The sequence below is a fragment of the Prionailurus bengalensis genome, chromosome D3, assembly GCF_016509475.1.
Source record: "Prionailurus bengalensis isolate Pbe53 chromosome D3, Fcat_Pben_1.1_paternal_pri, whole genome shotgun sequence".
Classification (NCBI taxonomy): domain Eukaryota; kingdom Metazoa; phylum Chordata; class Mammalia; order Carnivora; family Felidae; genus Prionailurus; species Prionailurus bengalensis.
The window spans coordinates 31,182,054-31,197,628 of record NC_057356.1 but is presented as its reverse complement, the minus strand read 5'-3'; the positions used below and the strand labels follow the sequence as shown (position 1 = coordinate 31,197,628).

The window sequence follows — 15,575 nt, the reverse complement described above, 5'->3', positions numbered from 1 at the left end:
AGTAAAAACACCTAACCTAAAACAAAGAAAAGACCTTAGCCTCCCTTTTATTTGCTTGACTTGACTCCCCCAAATCAGACTATATTAGGAACTTCCCCCAAATAATCTGTTTTACTGTCATTGGCACTGGGAAAGATGTTCCAGAGACTGCATGATATAAAACATCTGGAGTGTACATTATTGTGACTGCTTATGCATTTAGTTGAAGACATTTCTTGGGTGTTGAAGTTAAATTTATAACAAGGAGTACTTTCACTGCTTCTCACTAAAGTTCTTTGGATTCTCTTCTACCAGTTATTGTGTTTATCTAAGATGGTTTGGAAGGCAAACTGTAGTGTTTTGTTTTTAAATGTGATTTGCTTCTGTTTCCTTTGATGATTGTCTCTTACATTGGACTTCTAGGATGAATATAGACTTAATAAAGAAATGTGTCTATATTTTAGCTATACCACTTTTTAAAAGTGTATTTATTTTTGAGAGAGAGAGAGTGCAAGCAAGTGTCTGAGTGGGGGAGGGACAGAGAGAGAGAGGGAGAGAGAGAATCCCAAGCAGGCTCTGCACAGTCAGCATGGGGCTTGGTCTCACAAACTATGAGATCATGACTTGACCCTAAATGAAAAGTCAGATGCTTAACTGACTGAGCCACCCAAGTATCTCTAACTATATCATTTTTTAACCCCTCAGCTGTACATCTTTTGTGGCATGAACTACCTGACTAAAATAAGGACTGTCCTCTAGAGTCACAATATAGGATTGATCTTTTTAGATCCCTGTGTACTTAATAGTTGCCTAATCATCCATGGCCTTGTTTCCTATGAATAACTTTGTAAGAAAATATTCTGAAACAGGAATGTTCTACATAGGTTTTGTAAGGCACTTACCATGAGCTTCTGGAGTAGGAAAGGTAGGGTGCTCACAATTTTGATGCTGGGTTCCTTTCAAATGTTGATGCTTTTGAATGTGTGTTATGTCCCTAATAGGATTGCTGCTTTTGTCGTTTACATGCTGGATTCATACTTCTTTAGATTCACTGACTAATTTTATGTAGTTCATAGTTACGGTGTTAAAGTGCCTTGATTAATTCTTGCTTGAACAGTCTTAGAAAACTAATGACTACAGCATTTAACTTGAGAAAATTGGAGATCGATTTTTCCTAGTATTCTGCCTCCTTCCACTTCTAGTTAGCCATAGCTGCATCTTTAATTTAATTTTAAATTTTCCATCTATTTTTTGAAGGTTAATTAGGTTCAAATACTATCCTGGGTATTATATGTCAAATTCTCATTGATTATAATATTTTGGAGTGTCAAATTTTGCTTGAAGATAACTTTGACAACATAGAGTACTTGCCACAAATACTGAAAAATAAAATTCTTTTGACCTACATATTACCCTTGGGAAAATATCCTATCTTCTCTCACTGCATTTGGACCTCAGAGATTGTGCTCTGAGTTATCAGATGATGAGAGAAGTGGCTCCTATTTGACTATAGACACTAGTTGCCCAGCAGCAATTCTTTAAACTAATGAGGACCTAAACTGCCCAGAGGGTCTCCTTAGCACCAGAAAAGAATCTTGTAGGGTTTGTAGGCTTGATAAATGTTTATGGTTTGATTAACAAATTATCCCAGTCTGCCCTACATTTTGTGGTTTTTCTGTATAGTCTTGCCTTGTGGTCACAGAGGTGGTCCTGAAGGGACTATGATCTCTGTACCATTCCTGCTACCATGGTTCTATTCAGCCTGGTACTAGTTTCTGGAATGTAACTTGTAATGCTTCAGAAAGCATGTAGACAGCAGAAGAGTCATATTTTCCACATTATTACTATGAACTAAACACAAGATCTTTTTGTGGGTGGGCAACTTTTTCCTTCATGAACTTTTTTGCAGTACAGAAATAGTTAAGAAATAAATTACATGCCTCTTTCCCTTTTTTCATTACAGAAAATTGAAACTTCAGGAGCTTCAGAGGTTCCTTAGGGGCTGTGGGGGCATTGGGCCCACATTAGCTGATAGATAGCTCAGACTTTCACCTCTCAGCTTTCTGACTATCAGTTCATGACATCTCAGTTTTCTGTGAGCTTGAAGAACTTTTGCTGATTTTTTTTTTGCTGAGTTTTCTTAAATTCAAGGCCTTAAACCTTGTTAAGCTTTGATTTTGCTAGAGTAGGTTAAAGGATATTTATAGAATACCTGTCAGACCAAGGTAACAGTGAAGGTGTATCCTAACCTGGCACACAATTAGCTTATCCTTTTAAGTTTGCAACATGTAAGAGAGTTTAGAAGTCCAGTTGATGAAGACTCTCAAAGTCAGAACTTGGAGAAATTGTAGACACATTGGGAATTCACACCAGAAAGTAATGAAGGTTTCTTCAGCTATAAGGCTCACAAGGTGTCATTATGGGTAAATGCAGGCAGCTGGGTGCTGAAAAGAGGCTGATTCACACAGTGTCAGAGTTATGTCTCTTACCTGCACTGGTTTCACCATTTTCTAAATGGGAAGATTGAGAGATTGTAAATTGCTATTGTATTTCATTTATACCATGTTGCATGTATTAACTTTTACATTTACTTCTAATAAACCGTATGTAGTTATCATTCCGTAATATGGACCCACCTGTTTTCAAAGAGTCCATAATATCTTTGGAGTGCTGAAATCCTGGGTTGAATCCTGATCCCTCCATGACCAAGTATGTGACCTAGAAAGAGTTAACTTACTTTCTTTTAACCTCAGTGTCTGTATCTATACAATAAGCTAATAAATGGATTTCATTGAATTATGTGGGTATTAAATGAATGCAAATAAGTCACTGAGCTTAGTTTCTAATATATAGTAGTCAACAAATATTAATTCCATTTCCTTTCTCCTTCCCTCCCTTTATGAAGTTCAGACTTAAATATCCCATTCTTGTTTAATTAAACAGATATCTGAGTTAAGTGGGCCTAGCTGACAGAATAACCCAGATTCTGGGGTACAAAATAGAAATGGAGCAGGGCCAGTATGGCCGTGGTATCCCTAATCAAGGATACATTGAATCTTGACTCCACTTTGAGTTAGTGTGTGTGTCATTATGTAAATTCATTTGAAGAAGCTATGGGTCCACTTAGTACTTTAAATTCTACTTTGAGCAGCAGTGACTCTGAGCCCATTCCAGAATCAAATTTAACCATTGCAGCTTGATGCTCTCAATGCATACATCAGCCCAGAGATGAAACCCAGGCCTATGTTGCTGTCACAGCTTCTTCCAGTTTCCCAGTGAGCAGGTTAGTTCCAGGTTCAACCTCCCTGTTCGAATCTGCCTCATCTTGCTGTTTATAGAGGAGCGGGATAAAAAGGCTCTTCCAAACAGCAAAATATAACATTGCTGTGTGCTGTAATTGGAAGGTATGTTAGCCAAAACCTCGTTTTTTTCTCCCGTTACTACTATGGGCGCAGCACTGACGATGTTTTAGTGGGTGGGCAACTTTTCTTTTCATGGACATTTTTGTGATGTTTGAATAGTTAGGAAGTGGGGTGCCTGGGTAGCTCAGTCAGTTAAGCATCAGACTTCTGCTCAGATCAGCTCATGAGTTCAAGTCCCACATCGGGCTCTGTGCTGACAGCTCAGAGCCTGGAGCCTGCTTCGGATTCTGTGTCTCTTGCTCCTCTCTCTGCCCCTCCCCTGCTCACACTGTTTCTCTCTGTCTCTCTCTCTCTGTCTCTCTCTCTCTGTCTCTCTGTCTCTGTCTCTCTCTCAAAAATAAATAAACATTAAAAAAATTTTAAAAATAGGAAGTTATTAAGTTACATGAGTGTTAAAAAGTTGACTGTTAGAGACAGAATGCAAATGGTGGAGCACAGTGTAAATAGCCTTCCCTTATGGAGATGGCTCAGAGAGCATACCTGCTTCTTGCACAACATTGGTATGTACACTTCTATTTCACCAGAGCCTGTTTCAAATAAACCCAAATCCAGGGTGAGCTGCCTGTGGGTGTGAGGGAAAGAAAGATGAATAGTTCTGACTTTGCTTTTTGTAAAGCTTCCAAATATATAGCAAAGGGCCAGAGACAAACAGGGTTCTGGTTCTAGAAGTGGAGGATTGCTCTAGCATTTCCATTTGAATGTAACTATAAAAGCTAACTTTGTCTTAGAAGCCTTGCAGTTATAGGACAGTAGTCTTTAAAAAAAACAACAACAACAAAAAAATGAAAGTATGTAAAATCCAAGATAAAGAAATAAAACTGTCAGATAAAGCAAGCCATTGATGAGACATTTAGGCAGATTTTCTGGAAAGTACAGAAGCCTGTATTGCTAATACACAACACTGATGAAGGTCCTCTCTTGTTTTACCAATCGCTTGAAGAAATCTCAGTAGATTTGCAAATTCAAATGTTTAATTCCTCTCACTGAACAATGGTTTCTGTTTTACTTTTCTTAGGACCTAAAAAAAAAAAAAATCAGACAATGATACAAGATCTGTAGGGCCAAAAAACATTTCTAAATTATATTTAGATCACTACTGCTTGAGGTATTTATTTGCATTTTATGGTGAATGTTTCTTAAGCAAGCTGAAATATTTTGATTCTTAAGTCTCCATATGTGAGAAAAAAGAATTGTGGGTCTTTGGACCTATATCAAGATTTATTTAGATCTCTTCCTTTTTCCCTGCCCCCCAAACTGAAGGTAGAAATACTGAGGGTGTTGCAAATATATGTTACCATAACAATGTTCTATTAAGATTGAATCTTTATAGCAGCCCCTTTAGCAGTAAAATCATGAATGATCTCTTTTAATTGTGTTCTGAAGATCTCATCTTTTATGGAAAGCTGTAGATCTCAGTGCCACCCTGGGCATTCCCATCTTTGTTCACTCATCACTTCAGTCTCATAAGCTAAAGAGCTACAATGCTGATCCACTGAGTATGTCTTCTTCCTGTGAAGCTGCAGTTGAGGGTATGATTTGTGTAGCTGTCGAGGGTGTAGACAGAACTCTGTCTCTCTGTGACAGCAAGACTCTTTGCAGACACATGCTCATATAGTTGGGCTTTTTATTGTTCAGGTAGCATTGTAAATTTCAGTTGTTCCTAAACCAACAAAGCAGTATTTCAAGTTGACACTATTTTTGATTCAGAGATCAGTGTATTTTGATCCTAAAAAATTTTCTAAACTCCGGATGAATTTATGTAAAATGGACTTAGATTTGGTTATTCTGGAATTTGGCAACTCACTGTGAGTAAAAAGCCTTGGTGATGCTTCCTGAATGCTGAATGGTGGATTTTTTTGTTTTTGTTTTTGTTTGTTTCTTTGTTTGTTTTTGAAGGAAAGCAGCTTGGCATCAGCCTGTGCTCCTCAGGCAGTTGGCATCCCTTTTTTAAAAATGGCTTCTTACAAGCACATATTTGTAACATACTGTGAGGTATTGAGAAACATCACAGTGGAGTGGACACTCATGTTTCCACCACTTGGTTCAAGCAGAAGAGTGTCACCTGCCTTCCCTATCTTGTGTGTGCCTACTCTGGGCTCACCCATTTCTCTCTCTTCTCAGAAGTAACCACTAACCAATGAATTTGGTTATCAAAATTATATCAAAATGAATTTGTGGTTATCATTTATTTGTTTTTCTTTATAGATTTTCTCATATACATGTGTTCCTAAACAATTTGATTTAAAAAAAAATTTTTTTTTTCAACGTTTATTTTTTGGGACAGAGAGAGACAGAGCATGAACGGGGGAGGGGCAGAGAGAGAGGGAGACACAGAATCAGAAACAGGCTCCAAGCTCTGAGCCATCAGCCCAGAGCCTGACGCGGGGCTCGAACTCACGGACCGCGAGATCGTGACCTGGCTGAAGTCGGACGCTTAACCGACTGTGCCACCCAGGTGCCCCAACAATTTGATTTTTTAAATATGCTTTTAAACTTTATATGATGAATCATAATATCTGTATTCTTTTCAACTTTATTTTTCAGTATGTTTCTGACAACAGTCCATATTGCTGCATGTGTGGTATTCTCCCATATAAATATGCCACAGAGTGACTATGTACATCCTCCCAGTGGTAGATATGTGAGTTGCTTTAAATGTTTTGTTATTGCAAACAATGCTGGTGTAAATTTTCTCGTTCTGGTTTAATGGTGCATGTGTGCAAGGGATTCAGTATATCACTTTTGAATGAAATTGCTAGGTCATGGGATTTGTACACCTTCCATTGTACTGAAAAGCCAAATTATTTTCCAGAGTTATGAACCAAGGTATATTCTTCCACCAGCAGTGTCTAAGTGTTGAGTTTCTTCCTGTCTTCACCAACATTTCATATTGTGAGACTCTTCAATTTTTGTTAGGTTTTTCATTGTGTAATAATATCTCATTGGAGCTGTAGTTTTCATCTACTTGGTATGTTTATTGGCTATCCTGATTTTTCTGAGAATTACATCTTCAAGTTTTTTGTCCATTTTCTTTTAGGCTGTTTAAGTCAAGATCTGTGAAGTGTCTGAGGTTCTACCCTAGTTGCAAACTAACAATTTAGCCTGCCAGTTTTATGGATGCCGGCAGAAGATATGAGACTCCTGGATTAGCAACAAAGGACTCTATTACTTCCAGAATAACAAGCAGCATGAGCATCAGCATATTTGCATCATTTCTCCTTGCCCCACGTCCCACTGGGGTGCCAATGAGCCCAGATGGATGCATATGCAATGGGTTGAATTAGTCCCTGAGTTTAGGGAATGCAAATCTTTTATAATGATGCATTATAAAGGAGGCATGCCCTTCCTTTAGTTTGGAGGGAAATACTCTCTTTTATTTTACTGAAGTAAACAGACTTGCCCTTGGCTCTAGAGGGAGACACTGTCTTTATCTTGCAAGGTTGATTCCTATACAGACATTCTTAAAATGATAATCCAGAACAAAGGACAGTAAGTGCCTCCGCTCACCAGATGTGCAGAACCACCAGACCCATGGAGAAGTATTTCCCAATAATATCTACCTGTTGTTTCTACACCTACTTGGCTTCTGGGTTTCCCCTGAGTACATCATTCTATTGATCATGACAAAGGCTGGGAACCAAATCCAGTCAATTTGTTTTGTGCAGCATTTGATTAAGGTTGTTATCAACAGAACAAGACCAACATGCAGTAATGACCTCAGCTTTGGCCCTCAGGATCCCAGTCCCAACAAGCTTGAAGAAATCCCATTAAACCATCAAAGTCTACCTAAGAAAGTCAGGTGACTTTTCCTTACATATCTCTGTTGACCTTTCCATGTGGCCTGAGGCATTTATCTGGGAATGACAGGGTGGATCAGTTCTTGCACAGATTGTTTTGGCCCAAGAAGCCAGGGCAAGTCTGTCAACCATTCCAATCATGCCCAGTGAGTTGAGACTGACCTGAGTGCCTTCCAGAACCAAGAAACCATTGATCACTAAGTTCCAGGACAGATATTATTCCACTTTGTCTAATCAGATGACTCCCTTTGTAGGATCCTCATTACCTGCAGGATGCATATAAATAATGAATCAGTTAATCCTTCAAGAGCCCCTCTGTGTAACCAAGGGTAGCTTCGTTTTGGAGAGAGATCCACAGTTGCCTGAGGGCTACATGATCTACTGGTAGTATTTCCTTAAACCTTCAAATGATCTCTTATGACCACCACTGAGGTTCAAATCACTGTGTTTTGGGGAAGCTGGTGGGTGAATACCTGTCTTGCTCAGTGTGAAGCCCAACATGGGGCTCCACCCAAGACCCCGGGATCATGACCTGAGCTAAAATCAAGAGTCAGATGCTTAACTGACTGAGCCACCCAGGCACCCCCAGAGTCCTTTTTCTTTTTAGAAAATGACCTGTTAGCAACTTGTGGAACTTGCATGTTCTGTGACCCCAGTTTGAGGGGAGACATTGTTCTAACTGATGCCCTTGTTTTCCATTTCTCATGCTGCCTGGTATTACAAATTATGAGGATATTCAAGCTTTTAGTTTTTTGGAACATGAGTACTGCAGATGAATTCTAGTGTGGGAAGAAACCTAGAGTGTGGAAGACAGTGTGCCCATCCTGCCTAGGAGCTTTCAGAGGTGCCCACACTTAAGCCAAACTTGAGATAACCACTCTCTGTTCTCCTCTGTCCTCCCCTCTAAGTATCTTTTCTTACCTGACTTCATCTGCTCTTTATAGATCCGTGCTCTCCACGCAGAGCTCAGATTCTTTTCCCCATGCTCTGCATTTTAGATCCCAGTGTGTCTGTCTGCTTTAAATAGCAAGTGTGTTTTCTCTGAACTTCCTAAATGGAATTGTTCTGTGTCTTAGCTATGAATATTTGTTTAGAAAATTTGGTTGGGAAGATTAATTATCTTCTTGTTAAACAAATTTACATGATTAGACTATTTTGTAATTTGCTACAGGTGTGAAAATCAGCTTGTTGTGGAAAGTATACTGTAGTCATTAAGAGCCCTTGGCTGTTCCTGTCATTAGAGATGGGACACAATAAAACAAACCAGGAGATTTCAAATTGACAGAGTGTCTTTAGTAATATCCTCTGTGAGTACTTGTGTCAGATATACTGCCAATGGCAGGAATTGGGAGGTGGCACAGACACCACAAGATCACACCTTTTGTCACTGCTCTGTTTCATGATGAGTGGTGTGTGGAGGAGCTTTGATTTGGAAACCACCCTTGTACTGGGGTCCATTCTAGTGAACACACCACTGGGAGTCATCTGAGTTTACTTCAGCCCTATTGCTTAATTGCTTTGCGTTTTGTATAAAAATATCATAAATGTGAGAGGTGCCTTAGGACAAGAATGAGAAATATGGAAAAATTTTTATTATAAAATAGTAAGAGTCATTACTGGAAATACAATTTGAAACTTAATAGCCATCCATGTTTTCTCTAAGGCTGGTGAATAATCAGCTCCAATGGTTGGTTTTGTTTCTGTAGGCAAGTTATTGAACTTGTGTTGTCTACGTCTCCTGTCTTCAGTCTAGATAACAATATTAGTTTTTACTTTCCAGGGTTATGGTGAAGTAACTCACCTAAACTCTTACTTAATTCCTGGCTCCTAAAATGCCCCTCACAAATGTTACTTGTGATTATGTTTGCTTATATCATTTTTCCCCTAAAGGCAGTGTATTGAAACAGGAAAAAATTTCTGATCAGTTCTTTTGTATAAATGCCTCAGTATTCCTGTCTAATTTACTTTTCAGCTTTGGCTGCACCAGGCTGAGTTCTTACTCCCTGGATAAGCTGTGTAATTCTCTGACCAGATTGTTTAAAGGCCTTGCTGGTATGTAGAACAAAAGAGCCTTTGATCCCACTAGCCAGGCAGCCCCTTGAAATAGAACATTCTCCATAAATGACTTTAGAAAGTCTTCTACAAAGACCGATTTTTTACATTTGTGTAGAATTATGCTGTATCCTAATCATGTAAATATGCTTAACAACATGCCTTTTATATGCTTAGATAGGCCATGTCTGCAGTGGGTGGTCCTGAGGGTTTAATTCTATGTAAAAAATTACTGTGCAAACAAGATGTGTTTTCTGAAATGTGACTGACTTACTTATCATGGAACATGGCACCTACCCAAAATATCAGTCTTGATCCACATCATTCAAGTAAGAGCTTGCACACTGAAGAAAGGGACCAAAATGATGTAACATCAGCCACAAAAGTGTATCCTGAATGTTTAGATTTGTCTTCTTTATCTGGGCCAGAGGACTTTTTTATTCCTTTAAATGAGCCCAAATTCTTAAAAACCCAGCAGTGACTCCTAGAGTGATTTTGTATTGTCATTGTTTTTGGAATTTTAGTTAAGAAACTCATGATATGATCAACTTTTTTGTGAATAATATTTTATAGTGTTATCTTAATATGGATACTATATAAAAATGTGTTTAATGTATTTATTAGGTGTTTAAAGTTTGGAAAGCATAAGGAAAAAAACCAGGTGGCCTCTTGGTAAGGTATATGGTATATTTACCTTGGTATAAGGTAAATTCCTTATACAGTTATAAGTCAAGCAAGAGTCAAGGGTTAATTTAAAAACATTTTCATTATTTGTCTCCCACAGGGGTTCTTCACCCTTCCTGGTTAAGTTCAGGCATTTCCCCGACTCTTCACTTTTAGGCAATAAAAAGTACCTTGGTCAGCATCACAAATGAGTAGTTAAAGCTGTAACATCCCCTATCACCACCACCTCCACCCAAGCCGGGCCCTATCTGTAGGTAGGAGTCTGGAGAGCAGATGTGGCCATCTGTCCTTCTCCTATCACACTTCCACCCTTCCTCCAGCATTCTAACCAAGATAAATCATACAAGGAGAGAGGGTAAGGGAAGTAGGAGTGCTGGCAAGGCCACAGGGTAGTTTGTGTTCTTTGGGTCTCCACACATGTATAGCTACCTGTTTAGAACTTTCATGGTATGTGAGGCAGAATTCTGATATGGTCCCCAATATCCCTGTCTCCAGATATACATGCCCTAGATAATTCCTTCCCCTGAGTGTGGGTGGCAGCTGTGACTGTGATTAGGTAGTCGTTCTCAGGATTATATGGCCAAGGTGAAGGGATTTGGCAGATGTAATTAAGGTCCCCAACCAGTTCATGAAAAGGGACATTATCCAGCATGGGCCTGATCAAATCAGGTGAGTCCTTAAAAGAGATGACAAACAGCAGCAGATGACTTCCTGCTGGCCTTGATGAAGGGAGCTGCCTGGTTTTCAGAGGAGTGGGCTATGCTGAAGGAAATGGGACCCCAGCCCTACAAGAGTAAGGAACTGAATTCTGCCCCCAACTTGGGTGGATGTGGAAGAGGATCCCAAGCTCCACTTGAGAGCACAGCCTCATGAGAACCTGAGCAGAGAACCCAGCCATGCCATGCTGACTTCCAACTGACAGAATTGTGAGCTAATCAGTGGTTGTTTTAAGTCACTGAGTTTGTGATTATTGGTTATGCAGCCATGGAAAACTAGTCCATGTGGGTTCTTTAGAATCACCCACTGGGAACTTTCTCTTGCACTTTCCTTGGTGTGGGTGATGCATTTTCCTCCACTAGCCATTTCCCTTGCTATTTGGATGATGCCCTGTACACAGACCCTTTCTGTTAGGATCGCTTCTTTTTTCCAGTTGGACTGTTTGTGGAAGATTTGAACTGACTTTAGTAGGCTCTCCCTCATGATCCACTTTGTTTTTGGAAGACTCTGGCAAACCCTCAGCCCCCATTCCATGCAGCAGGTGTAGCTGCTTTCCTTTACTGCCATCAGAGCAGGCAGTCTGCATCAGAGCAGGACCATCTCGTTGGCCCCTGGATTTCTTGGGTGAGAGTCAGGCAGCAGTGCACTGAGCCTCTGTGACTTGTTTGAAGCTTTTTGAATGGCCCCATGACCCTCTGTCTTCCCAGACCTGGACGAAGGGGAAAGCACCATTCACCCTGTCGTGGCCCTTTTATCTTTGACTGCGAGTAAGCATTGAAGGGTCTATAAATATCTGGTGCCAATTATTTATTTTTGCTAGGTGCTTTCATATGAAAATACACACTTTGTCCATACCCTTGCTTTGACATATTATATTTATTGCATCTTGACACTTCATTCAAAACTACCAATTTCATATCCTGTCATACCCATTTTTTTCCTAAAGAAAACTAACACATAGTTTCTTTGTTAAAAAAATTAAGTTTGTTAGAGGCATATCTTTTAACTTGGGGTTTTTAGGGAAAAAAATTAAGCAGAGTGGTTACTTTATTGTCTGACAATAGATTTTGAGGCAGTCTTATCACTAGAAAGGAAAGTTACTGTCTGTTTCAGTTAGCTAGTACCTCAGTTACACTGTGTAACAAACTACTCCAAAAACTCTATGGCTAATAACAGTAACCATTTATTATTTATTGCTCACTAATGAGCTCCCACCTGTCTTTCCTCTAAAACCTGCTCATTCTAGCAAAAGTCAGGGCAATCAGATCATGTGGAATGAACTGTATATATTCCAACTCCCACCAAAGCAGATGTTGCTTAATGCATGGTCTCTGTGGTTGAAGCTCTGCATTTTATTTCCCCAGGTCAGAACTAAGCCTATGATTTTATTCTCAGCTTCTAAAGCTTTAAGTGTGACTTGATCTTCTTGATCTTAAAAAGAATTAAGATGCCAATTAAGTTGGCTTGTGTCACTATCCATCTCACCCTATTTCTAAATTAAGACTGCCCTAGTTTAAAGGTACTTATCCTCACAGTGCCTAGTGTTAGAAGAGCTTAATTACAATCCCTGTGCTTGATTTGTGAGTATGTGTATGCCCTTGCATGGATGCATGCTTAGAAACAGGCTAGATACACTTGTATTCAGGTACTCTGGTACACTGAACTAGATTATTTTGGAAAACAGTGTTTGATGATAGAGTAGATTGGGAGTTGGCAGACCTGCATTTTATAAGTCCTGACTTAGTATTTTTGTGACTTTCAGCAGATGACTTAATATCCAAGAGTTTTAGTGTTCACATCTGTAAAATAGAGATACTGATATCAACTTCTTATTTTGCTGGAAGAATGAAGAGTGAACAGCATCTGGCATATTCAGTGAGCATTAGTTCCAATGTGATTTGAATCTCTCATTCAGATATTATATTTAAACATTTTAAAGTGTGCCTTTCAGGACATAGAGCCACCTCTAGATCCTGGTAATTCTGGATAGCTGGGGGTACTAACCAGTCAGGATCCCCAGGAAAACATGAATATCCCTGTAAACTTGATTGATTGTACATAAATTTTACCAACACCATTGAGAGTTAACAGGCATGCTTCAGGGGGCAGAGATTCCATCTTGAGTCTACATTGTATCTGGGAAGGTCTTAAAGTCTGGTGGGATGGCCTGCTTACAAGAGCCCCATCCTCATTCATGTTGAGGAGCCTCTGAAAGACAAACTTGAGTAGGGGCATTGCAGGTTCGAGGTCATCCTCAGAAAAGGGCACCAGGCATTGGGAACTGGGCCCAGCCATACCACCTGAGCCATTGGAGACCTGAGCACAGGTTGCATACCCAAACTCTACTTTAACAGGGACTGGTTCCCAGGAAGAATGAGGCCCTATACGTGAAAAACTGAGGGCCTTTATTACTGAACTATGTAAAATGCTGCTGTGACAATTCTAAAGGAGTGTAACAAAAAGGAGAAACTGCCATTCTCCCTCCCTGCACTTGGGCCACTAGGAGTTTAGGCACTAGGATAGGTTCAGGGCACTGGTGACAGGATAGCAGGGCCCACGTGGCCACCAGGGTTTGGCAGAAATTCTTAAGCAAAGAGTGACTTTGTAGGGACAGGAGATCCTATATCAGCAAGAAGGGACACAGATCCCTGGAAATTTCTGTTAATGTGATTTCACTTGACTACTTGGTCCTCTCAGATATTTTGCAGTTCTTCCTGGGGATATCTCCTTGTGTCCACAAATAAGTTCATTCTGTGCTGCCACTACCCCTTGCTGGGATACCCTGGGTCCTGGCCCCTAAGCTCCACAGCCTTCTACTAGCAGTACCCCCTGCCATGTGCCTGACCCAGAGCCCCACCTGAGGGCCCTCTCCACTCTGGCACTGGGCTACCTCCTTTCACCTCCACCTTAATGTGTCTCAGCAAGGGAAGACCAAGATTCTGAGGCAAGATTATAACAACAGTGGTGTTTACTACAGGATCCTATATTAAATGGTGGCTGCCACATCTCACTGGTTTTCTAACTGGTTTTCTTATAGCACTGGTTTTCTAACTGGCAACTTGACTCTCGTGTGTGTGTGTGTGTGTGTGTGTGTGTTTTCTTGGTGCCTGCAAATTTTGAGCAGCTCTTTACATTTCAGAACATTTTTAAGTATTAAACATGCTTGAAACCTCATGAACTCAATTTCAATCTGGGAATCTTATTTTATTGGGGGGGGGCTCATTTCCTGTGGGACTTTTTTTTTTATGATACTATTATAAGCAAACACTCCCATTGGAAATGTATAAAGGATGTTCTCTGTGCATGTTCATTTCCCTTCCCAATTTAGATGAACAGTATCTCTGGAGCCTTCAGGATTTCTGTAGGAGCCTGTTAGGCCTCTTCTTGCCAATGAGCCTATAGTGACTCCTTGATCTGCATGTGGTGGGGAAAGCATTCCCAGATAAGCTGTGGCAGATCATAAAGTGTGTGGAAGGGATTTTCATAATATTGTAAAACCTATCATGCACCCTGAATAGGTTTACTTGTGTGAGAAGAGAAAAAGAAATATTCGTAATAGGGAAAATGATGTTAGCTATAACAAAAGCTGAAAGTATGGAAGAAAAAAATAATCTGGTACATATTTTCTGTATCCTGAGGTCACTTGTACTTGAGCCATACATTTAAAATAACAGACAAAAGTTTCTCCATTGTCTTGAGCATTAATCACTATATCTTAACTCTTTTGTGTGTATGTGTGTTATTTCATCTTGGAGCAAAAATAAAATGTCAATTCTATGATGATATATAGTGTACAAGTACTTTCCATATATTATTATTTCATCTTTACCAAAGACTTGGAGGTGTTTTCTCCATTTGCATATGAGTGAACTGAGACTCCAGGGAAGAGACTTGCTCAGGGACCTAAGGATAAGAGACACAGCTGGAACTGAACTCCTGAGTCCTGGTCCAAGGTCCCCTCCCTCCCCCTTCTCTTTCCTTCCTTCTTTCCTTCCTTTCCTTTCTCCCTTCTCATGGTCTCTTTCTTTTTTATATTACATTTCACAAGTGTGAAAGATAATCTGGATGAGTGTTTACAGTGCATGTTATTGTTAAGTTTGTGTTGTATAATGAAAGCATCTCTGCCATTTGTAGTGACCATTGGCAAAGAGAGGCAAGTCTGAAGGTGATGCTGATTGGGGTTGGAGTCTTCTGTAGAATGCAGAAAACACTAGCCCTTATGACCTGGTATGTTCCCTTTGTAAGACACTATTAAGTTTCATGGTGTTGACTTTACTCAGCTCGATGGAGAAAGCTCTGAGGCAGAGAAGCTAATAAATGAATGTAATGGTGCTCAAAAAGTGACAGTTCTACAGACACTTCATGACATCCTTTACAGATCAGCCTTAGAAAGCAGCGCATGGGAGATGTCTTCATATTGCTGACAGGGCTGTCAGTTAGCATATGAATTTGTCCTTGAATGAGGCATATACTGTGCCTTTTATAGGCACGCAGGCCCCCAGGCTGAAGCATGGGTTCATGTGGCCTTTCAAGCTTGCCTTTGGAAAGTTGGGCTGCTCATAGAACTGGGCTATGTGTTGAGGGAGTCTGCTGCTTTGAGAAAGCCCTCTTCTTCTCCCACCTTCTCCCAACCCCATCCAGAAACCTACTCCCAGGTTGACCAAATGTTAGCCACTCTCCAGCCTGAAGTCTCACTCCCAGTGGTCTTTCTGGCTTTTGACCTTATTCTGGCCATTACCCCTCCTAAGGAATTTGTGGTGACCTGACTGCCTGGTTGGCTACAGTGGAAGAAACAGAAGAAAGGGCACAGATGGAGAGAGAAAGAGAGGCAGAGTCACAAGAACACAAAGGACAAGTAGAATAGTGAGCAGCTCTGCTTGGTTTAGACTGGCAGGTCTAATGAGCAAGATAGGCCTCATGGGAC

At 40.2% G+C, this 15,575-nt stretch overlaps 1 protein-coding gene across 6 annotated transcripts in view; it reads left to right on the top strand.

Annotated features, from left to right (window-relative positions):
- Positions 1-15,575, top strand: part of LDLRAD4 (low density lipoprotein receptor class A domain containing 4) — a 446,159-nt gene that overhangs the window by 316,011 nt on the left and 114,573 nt on the right. The window lies entirely within an intron of this gene.